Source organism: Falco cherrug, chromosome 1 (genome assembly GCF_023634085.1).
Source record: "Falco cherrug isolate bFalChe1 chromosome 1, bFalChe1.pri, whole genome shotgun sequence".
NCBI lineage: Eukaryota > Metazoa > Chordata > Aves > Falconiformes > Falconidae > Falco > Falco cherrug.
In genome coordinates, this window is record NC_073697.1 from 87,713,798 (window position 1) to 87,731,457 (window position 17,660).

At 53.1% G+C, this 17,660-nt stretch overlaps 1 protein-coding gene across 1 annotated transcript in view; it reads right to left on the bottom strand.

Moving 5' to 3' along the window:
• TBX1 (T-box transcription factor 1) overlaps positions 1 to 17,660 on the bottom strand; it is a 135,606-nt gene that overhangs the window by 14,790 nt on the left and 103,156 nt on the right. The gene's annotated exons all lie outside the window — the stretch shown is intronic.

Below are 17,660 nucleotides of genomic sequence, written 5' to 3' on the forward strand. Positions count from 1 at the left end.
TGCCGCAAACGGGGTCCTCCCCTCTCCTGCACCCCCAAAGAGGGCCTAAACCCGGAGGCCGCGTTTGACAGGCGTCTCGTCCAGCACCGCGGGCGCTTGTCCCGCTCCCCAGGCGCTCCGCATCGCCGGTGCGCTGCAAAGCGCATCCAGCCTCGACGAGGGGTTACTAACCCCGCCGTTAGCGGTGCTGCTCTGCCCCCGGCTCTGCCGTCGTCCCTGGGCCGGGGGAGGTGCGGGGCAGGGAATGGATCGAGCCCGGCCGCTGTCGGAGGGATACCAGGGAGAGGGCGAGGGGGGTTCTCTGCCTCCCCCAGCTCACACCTCGCTTGAGCTGGTGGGAGGGGAGGTCGGGGTTGTCCCGCCGCTTCTCCGCCGGGAACCGCTCTGCTCTGCGGAAAGGCTGAGAGCTCGCCGCGGAATAAGGGCAGGACCTGCCCAAGGGCATACTGCTGCTTCGCCCCGAAACTCTCGGGCCCCGGCCGTGCAAAAGCCCGTGGCGGCACCGAGGAAAGCAACGCGTTGCAATGACTCTCGCGTCCCCCCCGACGGCAGCCCCCAGCCCCGGCGCGGCCCCCGGAGCCCCAGCCCGGCCTCTCCGCCGCTCCACCATCTTTCCCGGCCCCGGCGAGGCTTCTGCCCGCAGCAGGTATCCGCTGCCGCCCCGTCCCCCGTTTGGGCCCCGCGATCCCCCAGACCTTTCAGGCGAGGCGGGGGGGACAGAACGGGCTCCCCCGCAGGGATCTCCCCGCCGGCACCGCTCCCCACAGGCCGGGCCAGGTGCCCCCGGGCCGCTCCAGTGCCGGGGCCGTGCTCACACCGAGCCGAGGTGCTCGGGCCCCCCCGCGCCCCTGAGCCTAGGCTGTGCTGCAGGTGTACCGCGGCCCCGACGGGCTCTCCCCGCGCCCCCGGGGCCCGGCTGGGTCACAGCCCCACCGCCCGCCGCCTTCCCTCCGTCTGCCCTTTGCACTCACCCCTCTGCCCGCATCTCTCCTCTCGTCCCTCCCGCGATCCCTCCTTTCTGCCCGCTCTCCCGGCCCCTGCCCGGCCCCGCCGTCCCTCCCGCCCCCCAAGCCCTGCGACCCGACGGGCCCCCAGCGAGCCCGGGCTGCGGGTGGGTGGGGGGGGCATAGACTCTGCAGGGGAGCTGGGGGCGGCCCCGCACGGCCCGGCCCGGGCTTGGCACGGCAGCCCCGGCTCCCCGGTAAGCCGGTGGGCAGCAAATAATTAGCGGGGGCACAGCGGCAGCCACCCGGGGCTGGGGCCACGCAGGGCCGGGGGGTCTGTCACCGCACTCCGCGCACACGTCCGCACATGCTTATTTCTCCGCACACTTCCCAGGTGAACAGCGCTGCGGCGGGGAGCCCGGGGCTGGTCCCCACGGCCGGGCCGGGCGGGGGGAGCCCCGCGGCCCCCGCGCTTCCCCGCCCGCCGCGGCAGCACCGCCCGGGCGCTGACAGCGATGGAAGGGAACGGGGCGGGAGAGGCTAACGCTGCCGGTAGCGATGGAAGGGAACGGGGCGGGAAAGGCTAACGCTGCCGGTAGCGATGCTGCCGGCCGAACAATAATAATTTGTAGAGGTTCAGCTAACGGGAGCCGCGGACATTTACGGATTCGTTGTAAGGCGGGAGAGAAAAAGGAGAGCGGGAGATCTCGGCAGGTGAAAAAAGCCTGCAGTTCCCGCGGGTCCCGGGAAAAACGGGGATTTTCTGGCGTTTAATTTGAGACCGTTATCGATAAGTACTGTTATTATAATTACACTCACCCTCGTTATTACTCCGACTACGGCGACTATTAGTATTATTGTGCAACTGACGTTTGAACGATAGGAACCGAAATCAACGAATCCATCTAACAAATCCAAAAATCCAATGTGTTAACCAAGTTTCACCGAGAAAGACAGACAGAAAGACAGAAAGTAGGGCAAGGCATACAGAAATAAAGAACGAAAGAAAGAAAAACCAAAGAAACAGACAGAAAGACCGAAAAGGAAAGAAAGGAAGAAAGACGGAAAAGAGAAGAAAGGTTAGAAAAAAAAGAAAGAAAAAGAAAGAAAAGAATGGACAGACAAAGAAAGAAAGAAAGAAAGAAATAGAAAGAAAGAAAAAGAAAGAAAGAAAGAAAGAAAGAAAAAGAAAGAAAGAATGAAAGAAAAAGAAAGAAAGAAAAAAGAAAGAAAGAAAAATAAATAAATAAAGGAAAGAAAGAAAGAAAGAAAGAAAGAAAGAAAGAAAAAAAGAAAAAAGAAAGAAAGAAAAATAAATAAATAAAGGAAAGAAAGAAAGAAAGGAAGGAAGAAAGAAAAAAAGAAAAACCAAAAAGAAAGAAAGAAAAGACAGAAAGAGTAAGCAAAAAGAAAGACAGCAAAGACATGGGAAGGGCGGCGGGACCGGTCAGGACCGAGGAACCAAAAGCAAGGCGGGGAGGCAGCGCGGGGGGCGGCCGCGCTCCGCCGGGGCAGCTGTGCCCACCCGCTCTCCCGCAGCTGGGGCGGGCTGGGCTGGGCTGCGGGTGCCTGCACCACGGCCCGGTGCCAGCCGGCGCCCCTCGGGGCTCATCCCCCACTGCAGCTCGCCGGCTTCTCCGGGGCGCCCCGACCCCGCTCGCTCTCGTTGCGCGACCCCCAGAGCCCCCGCACCCGTCCCCAGCCGCTCCCCTCCGGTCGCCGGGACGTCCGAGCGCCGGCGGCGGGTGGCACTGCCCCGGCCCGGCCGGCGCTGAGCGGGGGCTGGAACCGTCCCGTCCCGTCCCATCCCGTCCCGTTCCGTCCGGCGGCAGGTGCGCGGCCCCGCGGAGAGCGGCTCGTCCCCCTGCGGCCACGGCCTCAGGGACGCGCGGGGCGGCCGGGACCGGGCACCTGAGGCCGCGTCGGGAGCGGCTCCTTCCCGGGCCGCCGCCGTCGGGGTCCGCGGCTCCGCACGGCAGCCGCGCTGTGCTCCGCCGGTGGGCGCATTTGGGGCTCGGGAAGAGGGGAAGGGAAGGGATGAGAAGGAAAGGGACGAGAAGAGAAGAGGAGAGAAAATAAGAGGAGGGGAGAGAAGAAAAAAAATGAAGGAAAAGAAAAGAAAGGAAGGAAGAGGAAAAGGAAAAGGAAAAGGAAAAGGAAAGGAAGGGAAGGGAAGGGAAGGAAAGGAAAGGAAAGGAAAGGAAAGGAAAGGAAAGGAAAGGAAAGGAAAGGAAAGGAAAGGAAAGGAAAGGAAAGGAAAGGAAAGGAAAGGAAAGGAAAGGAAAGGAAAGGAAAGGAAAGGAAGACAGAGGGAAAGAAAGAAATAAAGAGGAGTGAAAGAGAGGGAGAAAATGAAAAAGAACAGAAGAGGGAGAAAGAAAAAAGGAACAAATGAAAGAAAAAGAACAGAGATAAACACCTTGCAGAAGAAAGAATCCAATAGTAAATAATTATCATTATAACCAGCACTCATGAACAACAAACATTTTCTGGCTAACAGGGACAGCGATGTGCCTGGGAAAGCTGGGTCTGGTGGGGCTCTGTGGGCTGCCTGACCCTGCAGACAGGCACGGTGGGCAGCCCGTGGCTGTAGGTGGGGCTCTGCTGGGCCCAGGGGCATAGGGATGGGCTCCCGCGCCCCCCCCCACCCCGGCTCGCACTTGCCAGCCTTGCCTCCATGTTATTTGCCATGGGGATTTTGGACTGGTTTTATGGGGTTACTTCCCCGCAGATCCCAATGTAGAGATCATGCACAGAGAAATTCTCAGAAATAAAACTGTCAGCCTCTCTCCCCCAGCACACAGCCGGTGGGATTTCTCCCTTTCCCCCTCTTTTTGACTTTCCTTCCCGCCCCCCCCCCTTTTTTTTTTTCCCTTCCCCTGACAACTGCTCGTGCTTCTCCACTGTGATATCCATGCTCTCCTGCAGTGCAGCTGCCCTGTGTGGCCCACAGTTTGGGGCTGTGAAGTCTTTGGGACCTTGCCCAGCCCCGGTGTGAAGAGCTCCCTTGGGAGCTCCAACATGGCCTGGGTAAGGGAACCTAGTGGTTAGGGTCATTGCCTGGGGCTCCCCCCAGGAGCCCACCCCAGCTCAGCTAGTTTTGCCTGCACCAGAAGCTGTCTCTAAAACCAGTCACTCTGTCACTCCTGTCCTCATTATAGTTCATTAATGCTGCCAAAACGGTCTGTACTGGGGTGCTTCTCTGCTGTCTGGGGCTGACGCACACGTCTGCCACTTCATATATGTGAGCAAATTTGTGCCCGTCCCCTCTGGCCTGACCCTTTCCTCACTTGCACCCCGGCTCCAGCAAGGAGGGGGAACCCAGCTGCCTGCGCTCCCTGAGCACGCATGGAAACAGGGCTGCAGCTACAGTGGAACGAGGCACTTTAAGTTTGAAAGTAGGACCCTTCCTTCCCCAGCACTGAGGTTCCAAAAATGGGTCAGTTGAAGTGTTTCCTAATTGCAGCACAAGTTTGGGGAAGAGCGGTGAGGAGCCCTGCAGAGTGCAGGAGGACACTGCCACTGCGCTGCATCTGAAGGGAAAGCAGCTGCCTCACTGCTGCTTGCTAGATCCTTTCTGTGGAGCAAGAGTCGTTTCCAAGCCATCCACTTGCAACCAAGTCGCTAGAGGGAAGGGCAGGCATTTCTCCATGACTCGGTTGTGGTCGTTGCACCGAGGGTTTATATTCACTCAGTCCCACAGCAGCATCCTGTGCAGACATTTATTTTGGCTAAAGGCAACCCGGTTCTCCTGTGGATGCAGTCACTGAGGCCTGACCCACACAGGCGCCGTGCGCCCACGGAGCCGCTGCGGCCATGCAGCTTGGCTGTGCGGGAGTTGGCTGCCACTCGGTGGGGCCTGGGTGGTGCCACCCCGCACGGGGCTGCAGTTAGATGGGCACAGTCCTCCATGGAGGGACATTACAGAGCTCAGTCACTGTCAGGACACGAGGTGTTCCCCAAAGCTCCCTGCCTGCTGTTGCTGTAGACCGTCCTGTAAGGATTTTTAACTTGTGAGGAGTTATTCCTTTTTCTGTTAGGCCAGTAAAATACCCCTGACATTCCTTGTCATTCCACATTGTCCCCTGTCACAGCAAAGAACAGATCAACATCACTTGTTCTGGAGCTCATATGTTTTCATGGGGTTTTGGTGTAGCAGATGATGTTATATATTAACCACTAACACAACACAGTATGTTAGCACAAACAAATTAACACAAACAATAAACTGCAGGGCTTAGCATGCTAAGGGGAGGCTGTACAACCTACAGGGCTCCCATTGGGATAAATCGCCTCCCTGCGTTGCCGGGTATTTCATCAGACATGTTGCAAACTTAACCCAAACACCATAAGGAACGGAAGCTTCAGCCGACGTCAGCTGCTTCTTCAAATCCAATCCAGCATAAAAACTGACTAACTCCATCCCAGAGATTTTTCTTCTTGCGTCAATGCTGGAGCTGTACCCTCTGGAACGCATCCAGCTGAGAGGCACTGGGCTCTGCACTGTCACCCAGGGCAGCTTGTGCATGTTAAAGTCATACGGGAGAGTGCAGCCTCTAAGAGCAGAAACCAGACCTGAAGATGAATCCAGGACTCTTCCTGGAGCCCGTGTTTGTTCACAAAAAAGCAGCGTTGCTTCCACCAGCCTGCTCCACTACTTTCTCTTCTCCCTTCTTCTCCTTCTCACTTTACCCCCTTGTGGATGTGCCTGTTCTCAGGGGATTTTGTAACCTGTGGGTTGTTCTCAGCTCCATTTGCTATTTCCTTGTGCTCTGGGGGACACCTTGCCCCTTTTGGGAGCATTGTCATGGGGCAGGTGAGGCAGGAGTGGTGGTCCCTTCTGCCTGATTGCAGACCTGCACCCATACTACTGACAGCACATCCCTCTCCCCAGGCACAAGGAATCTGAGGATTTCAGGACATTGCTCTGGCTCCTGCTTTAACCACCCCATCAACAAAGGCAGACACCTTGCTGAAGGTGCTGAGGTCAGGCAGATTGTCTCTGCTGGAGATCAAGGTTGCTGGTGGCCAGCCACTATGGTCAGGGCCTGCCAGGCACAGAGAGCGGCTGGATGGGTAGCCAGCCCTGCCCGCAGGTGCGACATGCTCTGCACCCTGTGTGCTTCTGCCTGCGGAGTCCTGGCTGGAGATCTGGTACCCCTTAACAGGCATCTCATGGAAAAGGAGTGGCAGGGACTTCACCAAACACCAGGAAGCCCTTACAAAAGGCTTTACAAATTTTGCACAAGCCCTGTTAAAGGCAATGGTGTGTTACTAAACTAAATAAGCATAATGAAGCAGAGCAGAGTGGGGCAAGGCTCAGTGCTCCCAGTCCTGCCTCTGTGATGCCTCAGACAAGCTCAACACGGGGTGCCCAGGGTCGCTCAGCACATTTAAATCCCTTTGCTAGTTGTATCTCAATGTCCTGTGCAAGCAACAGTGATGATGTTTAGTCAACTTGGGAAAGCTGTTTGGCTTTGAAAAGGATCCAGGATAATCTTGGCTTAGATTTTTGTAGAATCTCTTTATTGTATTTTTAGGATTTGTTGTATAAAATAACACTGCACCATTTCTAGCTTTTTTCTGATGACATCTTAGTTTGCTCTTGTTCCTCCTACTCATTAATCCCATTTCCCCCTTTTTAGTTCATATGCCAGCCTGGAACTGGTCAGGAGTCCACATTCCCATGGATTTTTTACATTTCTTGTGATTCTCTCAAAGAGTATTTCTAATGAAAAAGAGTATTTGAATCTAACCTGTTCTCACACACGTGGCTGATGCATGAGGAACACCCTCCTTCTTGCCCTACTGGGCTCAGAGACAGGGTTGGAACAGACATGTGAAGGTGCACAGCCAGACTCCCCAGAGATGAGAAGCAGCACAGCTGTTCGCTTCCTCATGGCTTTTGCTGGAGAAAACCTGGCCCTGATGAAGCCAATAGTGGGACCCCTATCATCTGAGGAAGGCACATGTGTAAGGGAACCCGTAACACCCCCAGGGCCCAAGCTGTGATGGCCACGGGCTCTGTGGGGCCCCCAGCTGCCACTGGCCCTGGAGATGAGGTCTCTCCACCTCCGCCACGCACAGCTCACTGCGGTCCACAGGCGCTTCCCATCCCCGCAAATAGCACACACCAACTGGCACAGAGGGGTGGTTCTGTTTCGGGAACTGCCAATGCTCATGCCTTCCTCTGCGGAATTAGCACAAGGACAGATTAAAGAAAGCCAGTTTCCTTTCTCATCAAATCAAGTCCTTCTGGGGCAAACAAAGCCATGAGTGCAGCGCTCTTGTCCTCCCGTGATCTTGTGGTTTGCTCTGGCTGGAAGAGGCAGCTTTGGAAAACCCGAGCCCATTTCCTGCTCTGTGTGCTGCAGTGTATATCCTCGCCTCAGCCCTGGAAACGCTTTGATGGATATTATTAGGCCCGGAAAGCATTTGGAACTCCTTTCTTCCGTACAAGCTAACCAAACTGCTACGGGATGAAAAAGGGGCAAATTGGAAGGGTCTGTGGATGCTGTCAGAAGGCTGCCTCGCTTAGGGAGCCCAAGTTGCACTGCTGCCTGCGTTAGGGACCAGACCAAAGCAGCTGTTGGGCCAGGGTCGCTGCCAGCCCCCAGGGAGAAGGGACATGTCTTCTATACCCTCCTGTCAAGAGACAGAGCTGTGATGGGTCACCACCAAACTGATGCCAGCAAAGCCTGGCCTCTCCTGGCTGCATCCAGCCCCATGCAAGGCACCTTAACCTCTTCTTAAATCCATATACCAGGTCCAGCAGATCCCATCCCTTTCTCCAGCCCACTCATATCCACACCTACAAGCGAGGGGGACCAGCCTTTTGCCCCTCTTGGCCATTGCCCACCCCAGGTCTGTGTGCCCACATGCTTGCTCAGCCCTTTAGTCATTGGGGGCAGGAATCTCTCACTGCTTTGAATGGGAAAGTGGCTGAAAAGGAAAGCCAAGCAAAACCTTCACTTTGCGAGGGACTGGAGCTCTGATTGGTGTTTTGCCACTAACACAGTCAAGAAATGACATTGCGGAAATATCGGGGAGCGAACAGCACTTGTGGTTATTGGTGAAATCCCATATTAGTAGAAAGGTCTGGTAAATGGAAGCAGGAGTCGCTCTGACTACAGCATCTGTTGGATGTGGAGAGTGGTTATGACTCTCTCCAAATACAATGCACATGTACTGGGGAAAATGACTGCTACAATAACAGGAATAAATCTTAATAGAGACTTGGGTGATAACAGACACCATAGGGGAGTTATCAAAATGAAAAACATATGGCAGCGTCTCTGCCAGACCTGCATGGAAACCCCTTGGAAGGGCTAGCAGACTTTGTACCTGAGAAAGAAAAAAGAGCAGGGGAGGCAGTGACAGGGGAATGGGGCTGCAGGAACAAGATAAATCCTGTCATCGTACCCTGCTGAGAAGCTAGAGCATCAGGGGTTTGGTGTCAGCATCCTGCTGCCTGTCTCCCTTCTGCACAAGCCTGGGTCTAAAAGCAGCCTGATTTAACAGACTCTTCCCCACTCCCTCAGGTTTGGCAAGGCAAAAGGCTGCAAGTCACACTGGACAGGGGCCATTATTGACTGTGTTCAAACAAGACCTTGACCTGGATTGCTTATTAGCATGAGATCCCATTTTCTCTGTCTTTTGGCAGCAAGCAGGGCAAGGCTGGAAGAGAAGGAATAGTGGAGGAGCAAACTCAGGGCCCAGGGAAGTTCAGGCACAGCCCTGGGCTGCAAGGGCAGGATGGATTTGTTTTCCTGCAGTTATAGGAGTTACAAACTGAGCCCAGACTTCATGGTATGGCAAAGAACAAGCAAACGGGAAGCTTGGCTGGAACTGACAGTTTCTTGGCAGGAAACAGAGAGAGACAGGACAGAGGGACGTTAAATGAAATTGCACCTTCTTCCAAGCACTTAAATGTCTTCAGCAGAGGAGAAACCACAGATTAGCCAAAGTGCAGAAACCCAGCTTTGCTTTTCTCTCCTCGAGAGCAGCCTGGCAGGTGATGGATAAACACGAGCGCAGCAAATACAGAGCAGGCTGGAGTGAGGTGAGGGTATTGTTTGTCCCTTGGGTTTGTAGGAAGGGAGCAGGAGGTGTGAAGAGCATCCCCAGGATCCCTGGGGCAAGGGAAGGTGTCCAGCTTCTGCTGATCAGATCCCAGACTTTGGGGTCAAGAGCAGGATATGCTGATAGGTTAACTGGGAGGTTCCCTACCACCACGGGGACCAGCCGTTGCTCCTTCATTCTCTTCAAAGGCTGATCTCACACCAGAACCTGACTGCACTGACCCCCATGGCCATACAATAATGGGGCAGAGCCCAGGGGCAGAGGGAGGGTCTTGAGCAGAGACCGTCACCTCCTCCTTCACTCTCAGAGGAGATTGCAGGCTACCATCATCCAATCCAGGGCCAACTTGACAACTGGGGATTAAATAGTGGAAAATTCAAAAGACAGCTGAGGAAGGGGCTTACAAGAGTCAAGACATTCTAGCATTAGACAACCAGGGACACCAGCAGTAAATAGAGATGTTGTTATGGTAATGGAAACAAAGCTGGAGGGAGGGGGGACCACAGAGCAGATCCTAAGTGCTTAATGCCTCTAGGTTGTCAGGGGGTTTGCCCCTGGCTGTCATTATTTTAATTGCATCCTAAATCTGCAGCCTTTGGTCAGAGCAGGTGTCTGAGGACATGTGATGGATTGACTCTGGTGCCTGCCACAGCCAAGACTGTGCTGAAGAGAGAGCTGGATGTGGTCTTGGCTACACCGACCATCCCCATTGATATAATCCAGGATTAATAACCCCAACAGACTTGTCTGCTTACAGTCAAAAATCATCCCTGTCCAGGGATCAGCAAGGTAGAGCCTGAAACTTTGAGCTGGTCTACTCCAGCAGCAAAGGAGCAGATCCAGCCCTTGCTTCCCCAGCTTGAGACTCACTCTTGCCCACAGCTGGGATAGCCACTGGGATGAGACTCTGTCCCAGGGACGGACAGGGACTGTCTGACCCCAGACGGGCTGCAGATGCCTGGTTTTGGCTCAAACTAACATACATCAGGCAAAAGAATTCAGAGATCAAACAGCATCTTTATGCCAGCCCCAACCAGAAGGTTTGCTTTATCATCTGCTTAGTCATAATAAACTAGCCAATAAAGTAGTAATAAATGGTCACCAAAAATTATTTCAGAGTCAATAAAACAAAAGCGGAGTTTAACAGGGAGAAATGAATTGTTAACACTCCTCCTCTTCCCTGTCCTATAAAACATGTCAGGTTTTACAGGCGATGGGCAAACGCAAAGCTCCCTGGTCTTGCAGGACAGGCAGTGCCCGTCCATCAAAACCCCTTTGTCCTCACAGCCCCAATTCCCACTTCTGCTGGTGGCTGGGGACCCCTACACGAGGCTGTGGGCTCCCCAGGGCTGCGGGATGCAACCCATGCCCTGTGTTTCCCCTCCACCGGTGACGGGGAGTGCTGCGGTGATGCAGCCTTTCCCTGCAGCAGTCACAGTGCCGAGAGCCAGACAGTAAAACTCTGGGGCGCTGAGCTGAGCTCTCGCACTGAGCAAATAAGCCTTTCTAAAGGTTTAGAGGACCACCTTCATGAGCAGAATGACCCCCCATGTTTAAACCAAACAATCTTGACCTCTCTATGAGTTTTAACCACATAAAAGCTCACCTTTTGGACTCTCCATTAGGTTTTATGATGTGCTTCCATATTTAAATGGACATGACTCACACCAGGGTTTCTGCCGTGCATGTGAAGGAAAGAAAAGATGAATGCCAGATGTTATGTATGAGTTACTTCAGAGGGAAAAAAAAAGGAGAGAAAAGGAAATTAAATTTTGGGCTGGGCTTTCACAGCTCTCCCTGCTCAGGTGAGCAGCAGGCTGGTATTTGGATTTGCTTTCAAAATGCAGCCTTCTCAGCCTGGACGCACCCTTGGCTGCCCTGCAAGCACACAGCCCTCCCAGCTCGCCCTCCTCAGAGTGGGGGCTTCAATTTTCTGTCAAAAGTCTTCTGACCAAACCTGGCAGCTGTCAGCACCTCCCTGTTTATTTGTGGAGCAGGAGCGGGCAGGAGGGGGAGCGGAGAGGAGGCAGAGGGCAGCCCTGCTTTGGGGTGACACATTCCCTCACCCAGAAAAGCCCAGGTAAGGCAGCCGGGATGACCATGTGATGCAGAGGGGCTGCACAGGCAGGGCAGGGCAGGTTTGGGGTGCAGATTCTAACCAGTGCAACTGGAAAAGCACCTGACGAACTGCCAGCCATCCCCACTGGTTTATGGCTGCTTTCATCCGGGCTCCAGTGGCACGGGGAGGTAGGAAGGGCTCAGCAGCAGACCACCTTGCAGCCTTGCTTCTGCCTGTCCTGTAGCTCTCTGAAAGGACCATCCGTGCCTGCATAGACCCCCTGAATGTCATTGCCTCAACCACTCTGCTGTCCACAGGCTCCTGTGGCATAGAACTCACATTCCCAGCTTGAGAGGATGATGGCAGAGCCTCCAGCCAGGCAAGCAAGAAATCCCCAGGCTTGTACCACGGGTTGGTCCTTTCCTGCACCTGGTGCTGTACACACACGGAGCACAAAGCACGGCCATACCCATGCTGAAATCATGGGCACCAAGTCCTGCTCTCAGAGCCAAGATGAGAGCACTGAGGCTTCAGAAAGCTTTAGCACCACTCAAGGTGAAAGAAGGACCGCTCCACCCATTGCATCTTTTCCAGCATGGGTGGATACAACCTTAAAAACCTAATCAGCTATTCACGCTCAGCCCTTCTCAGGAGCCTCCTCATGGCAGGGCTCGATGTTCCAGGTGGCCTCTCCTCCCTGCAGCTGGCCAGGGGACCGGCATGTTGACATGAAAGGGGTCCTGCTGCTCCCAACCAGGGCGGGCCGTCCTGCTGCAGGCAGATGAGGCTGAAACTCCACACTAAGCATGTGTAAGGACATTAAGCTGTTGGAACTAAAGGATAATTTGAAAAGTATTTTTCTTAATACTGGCATTAGGTTTCCCCAGCTTTGCAGTTGGTAAAGAGAAAAAGAATGTCCTTACTAAGGGAAAGCAAGTGAAAGCTGAACCAGGGAGGAATTAGGGAGTGGTGGATGCTTGGAGCCAGGTCCCCTTGCTTGGCTCAGGGCTGTGATCACACTCAGGGCAAGATGAAGGCCTGTTCCCAGCCCAGCCCCTACTGCAACACCCTAGGGGTCACTGGCTTTCCCTCGCTGGCAAACTGCAACGAGGTGAGAGGGAAACAATGAGGCCACACACACCCTCCCATGAGCAAGAGCATCCGTGCTGCATCCTGCCTGCACCGAGGATAGGGCTGCACTCCCACTGAGGCCCTGGAAGCATCCAGGTTAGGCAAAGCCTCTGTTTTACCAGAAGGGATGAACTGAAAGATTTTTCATCTTCATATCACACAGAAAGTCCCCTTGGGTACCTGCTGAGCTCTGCAACTCCTTTAATGACCTGGTCATGAATAGAGAGCACAAAACTTTGCAATTTCTGTTTCCCTTCACATTTTTAGACCTCTCTCCTTAGCCGGGTAAATCAGCGCAGAGTCAGTAGATGTGCAGTTACAGCAGCTGCAAGTGGTGTCTGGTGGATTATTATAGTTCTCAGCACTATCCTGTTCCCTGTCTCTGCAGGGATGGCAGCTTTTCCTGATGCTCCAGGGCTGGCAAGTCATGGCCCTGTGATGCTGCCTCTCCACTGCCTCTCTGCATTCCCACCTCTGCCCCTGCAAAAGGTCCTGGGGATGTGGTCTCTGCGCTAGCCTTCGCTTCTGCTCCCTGCCTCTGCCACCAGAGGCCAGGGCAGTGGGTGGGATGTGGGGCCCGATGCTGCACCCCAAGCTCCTGAGTGCAGGAAGCTGGTAAGTCCACAGCTTGGTGAGCAGGGGGAGGTATGGCACTGGCTGTGGGGCATCAGAAGACCCCACGTCCCTCATAGAGGAATTCCTGTGCCCTTGCAAAATACCCGTGTGAACGGAGGCAGGAAAATTTGCTGCAATATGGCTTTTTGTGATCGCAGAGAAATTGCAAAAGGAAGGAAAATAAAAAAAGGTTCTGTTTTCCTCTCACTCCCCTTCCCCACAACACTGGAAAGGCTCAGGAAGTGCCCAGCCATCAGGAACAATGTAAAAAATACCCGGTACCATTTTCCCTGGTGAACCTGGCGGGATCCCAAGCAGGCACTCCAACACCCGGCTGGAGAAGGGCTCCCTCGTGCCCCTCGTGGGGAAATGAGGGCTGGGTTCCCTCTTTTCATTTTCCTCTTCTTCCTTTGCTGAGCCCTGCTGCCATGTCCCCAGCATGATGAGGAGGGATGTCTCACCCTGCCTGGGCGTGCTGAGGGCACGTGCAGCAGCAAGGGCTGGCAGGGGCTCCCCAGTGAGTTCCCTGTCTCTGGCCTGAGTGAGAAACAGTGGCTTGCAGAAGGACACATGCTAAGTCACTCCATCAGCCTCTTTATCTTCCCATCTCACCCCCAAAATGCTTTTTGATTGAGCATCAAGGCTGCCCAAAAACTGTCTCATCCTGAACCACTCATGTCAACGTAGACATTGTGGCTGTGCCAACGTGCAGGACATGTCCCCAGGAGCATTCATCAAATTTTGCAAAAGCTGCAACCACAAGAGTGTCTGGGCAGAAATGAATTTACCACAAGCCACATTCCCTCCCTGCCTGCCCAGCCCATCTGGCACAGCTAGGGGAAGAGGAAAGGCAGGACCTGATTCCCGGGGTGGCAGCCCTGGTACATCCTTCATGGAAGTCTGCAAAGAGGCCAGGCCCTGCCACGTCCCCATGTTGGGTGCGGGGAGTAGCATCTGTGCTCCCAGGCAGCATGATGCCAGAAGTAGGCATCACAGGCTGGCCTCCTCCAGGGCCTCGCGCATCCCCTGGGCTTGTGTGTAAATGCTATGCTTCCTCAAATAGATGCTTTTCTGGGAACGTCCCATGGCCCCACAGAAGCTCGGCTGGTTGGCATCGGATGACCAAAGCTGTTGCATGCTCCCATTGTTCCCCAAGGCGGTTATTAATAGAGCACCGTAATAATAGGAGATATTTATAAAACGCCTCCATGCCTGGGAATCTAGAGTAATCTGCAAACTTATGCAGGTCCCCCTGACAGCGCCGCAAGCCACTCTGGTGATTGCCACAAAGGCAAAATTAACCTTAAACTCTGTTTAATGGTATAAGAAATGCATGGGCTGCAGGGGCCACTGCAAAAGTCTGCTGCGAGACGTGAGCAGCAGCACTGTGGTCCTGCAAGGGCACAGAGACAGGGACACCCCAGCCCTGGCCACCTCCCCGTCAGTAGAGCAAAACAGGGGAAGAGTCGGGGTTCTAAATGCTGTTTTCTTGGTCCCAGCTGCAGCCCAGTGCTTGAGGGAAAGACAGATGTTACTAAAGAAATCAAAACCAGCATGGTCTGTGGCAGCCCAGCCATGCCCAGGCTCCCCAGGACTGCCCACGGGGCCAGGGTATGGCTGGCGAGGAAGGCTGCACTGGTGCCATTGCCTTTCTTGCAGGGTTTGGTTAGAAGGACTCATTTGCTGCCCTCCTGTGACATCTGGACTACAGTGACCAGGACCAAGCTCTGGGGACAGGCTGAGGGCCTGCGACTAAACAGCAGAGTTTCACACCTGCAGGAAGTTCGACAAATCTCCCAGGCCCTGTACAGAAGACGCACGAAAAATGCACATTTCTTATAGATGAAAAAAGTAAAATAAGGCACAGGATTCAGTTAGAGCAAAGCCAGCCTCTCTGTGCTTTACGGGCTGGGGCCAGGCGCAGTGCTCAGGAGCTGTCAGGTAGGTGTCCCAGCACCAGACATAGCCAGGATGGGGACTAGATGGAGACGCACACAGATAGCCTTGCTGTCAGGCTGTTCCACCAGGATCATAAAAACCAAACAAATCCAGTCCTCCCTCTGGCCTCGCTTGAGGAATTAGAGAAATGAGGCCATTTATGTCTTCACACGGGCGACTGAGCCTGGCAATGACCTTTGGTCACTTCGGAGCGGGGCTGGATTTGAAATGTGAACCAGAGACCAGGAGGTGAAAACCTCCATATCCCATTACAAACCCCTGGGGATGCCCAAGGCTTGTCAAGTCACAGTGCTTTGCTGCTTATTTATTACTATTTGTCTACGGTTGTAGCCATTGCCAGGGCTTGCGTTACTGCTTGGGCAGTGGTCAGCTGCCGAGTGGCCTGTGGGGCCAGCCTGTCTCCCAGCAAGGCCAGAGGCTGGGACCCTGGGGCTGGGGTGGCCACTGTGTCCCTTCTGGCTGCTGGGAAAACAGGTTGGTCCTTCCCTGGCAGCAAGCAGGAGCATCACCGTGGGTGACACAGTCCCCAAGCTGGTGACACCCGTAAGGAGATGAATTCACCCTTTCAGATAAACAAGTATACTGGCCTACACAGTAAGGGATCCAAGTAAAATATCCCTGAGCCATACTATTGTGAAATTAATTCGGCACATTATATATGTAATATTGTATACTGGCTTATTCACAACCAGACAGCACTTGCTGTTGGATTATTAATGCTCTAAGATAGGAAAATTCTCTGTCTGCCTTCAGTTCCTCCTCTGAAATAACAGCAGAAGACCGGCGTTTATTCAGCAAGTAGTTTGACTGACTTACATTTTCTTTTATCCGAAGAGATCTCTAACTCATCAAGTAACCGCAGCTTCATGAGAAAAGCAAGTTGGAGACAGTGTGCATTTCTTAAAAAAAGTAATCTCTCTATAAACAGAAAATTCCCTTTCATCCCTTTTAAGCCTGCTTCACCCTGCTCCTCCTCACTAATCATCTGATTTCTACTTCTGTGGTCTAAGAGGTATCAGATCATTTTGTAGAATGGGGGCTAAGGCAAGCCCCTGTGTGGTCAGGGGCAATGTCACCAGAGTGACTTTACTGGATCTGCCCTCCAGACAGAGGGGCAGGTTCCCGTAGCCGAACAACGGGAAACTTCTTTTATAGAAGAAGTTTTAGCACCCCTGTGTGGCATCACTCTGCTATGTGAGAGCTGAGCAGCGCACAGAAAATCTGCCTGAAGCTTCGGGGGGTCCACAGCAGCCTGTGTCTGTCGATGGAAATGTGAGTCTGCCGGGAGGCCAGGCCCAAGTGCCTTCCCCATTAACAGCTCAGCCTCCAGGGAAAGCCACAAACCTTCCTCACAGCAGGGATGGACACCACAGGGCTCTCTGAGGTGGAGTGCCTTAGAAGTCAGCAAAAGCTCTTGAAACAGGAGAAAAGGGTATGTAGAGAACACACAGTGATAAACTCACATAGATCCATCTGTGTGGCTGTGACATTAAATGCCTTACAGCAGAAATGACTATAATTGAATTGCTTATGATGTGGGACAGCTGACAGAGGTTGCTGAAGCTGTCAAGAGTCAGTGAGGCTGCACCGATTTCCATGCAGCTGCAGGGGCTCTGCCTGTTATACAGGGTGGGTTACTTCCCAACAGGACCCTGGCAACTTAGGAGGTGTAGCCCCATTTTCAAAGGTGGGAAAGTACTTCAGTGCATGTGTGCTGAGTACCCACAGGTTTGCCATCCGAAGATACCGGTCAGTGATGGAGAGAGAGAGAACAAAGACCAGTAAAGATGACTAAATCGGAGCAATACTGGTCCTAACCTCTTGACTGGTTTATTAGTTTAACAAGGCACTATATGCATTAAATAAGAACCCTTACACACTTCTGCAGATGTGATGCAGGGTGCCACAATGCTTGTACTCTCTTGAAAACACCATCCTGAGCCTCTCTGTCTTTCGGTGGGATTTATGCTATTAAATCAGTGCTGGAAACACCAACCAAGCAGCATGCATTTCTTCAGGGCCCAGCTGAAGTGCATTACCTCCAGGTGCCTGTAGAAGTGAAAAGCTGCTCCAGCAGCCCAGTTGATGGGAGGTAACTTGTGTGTTGATGGTGTGAGAGTTTATGTCTATTCTCAGTCTTTTGCTATTGGGAAGCTCCTTTCCCTGCAAGGCTGTCCTGCTTGGTGTTGCAGCACATCTTGTTAACAGTCCCTTCTGCACTTCTGAGCAGGTCTCCAAGTCCCTGCTTCCAGCAGCAAGAACCTATGAGGGGTGGAACAGTGCCGAATGCCTGCTGCTCAACAGACCAAATGTATCCTGAGGGTTGATCATCAAGAATAAAACTACAGAAAGAGAAATACAGGAATATAAGAAAGTGCAGCACAAGTCTAGTTCTGAATAATGGAAATTCCCAAGAATGGTGGCTCTTCATGCACAAAGTTAATCCAATAAAGTGAATTGTCCAGTGCAACCTTTCCAGTACAGCAGCTGATATATGGAATAGGATTAACTTTGGGCTCAGAACAAGTAAACACAGCTTTGTATTCAATGCTGAACTATTCTGCCTCAAAGCACCATTGGAGCCTGAATTTCTTATTTTCTATTTGCTGTCTTTAGCAGCTGCATATTGTGGCCTACTCAAAATGATAACCTTAGTGAACACACAACAGAAACTTTTAGGTTTTGCTGAAACACAAGTTAGTCAAGTATAATGTTTATGGTGTTTATGATCCTAAAACTTAGACTGGCTTCTAGTTAAAATTACATATCTGTTCCAAGTGTTTGTTTTTGTTACTTGTGTCAGGAGTAGAGTCCAAAATACCTACGACTACATAACAGCTTTGGGAATATCACATTTTCAGCCCAGTGGC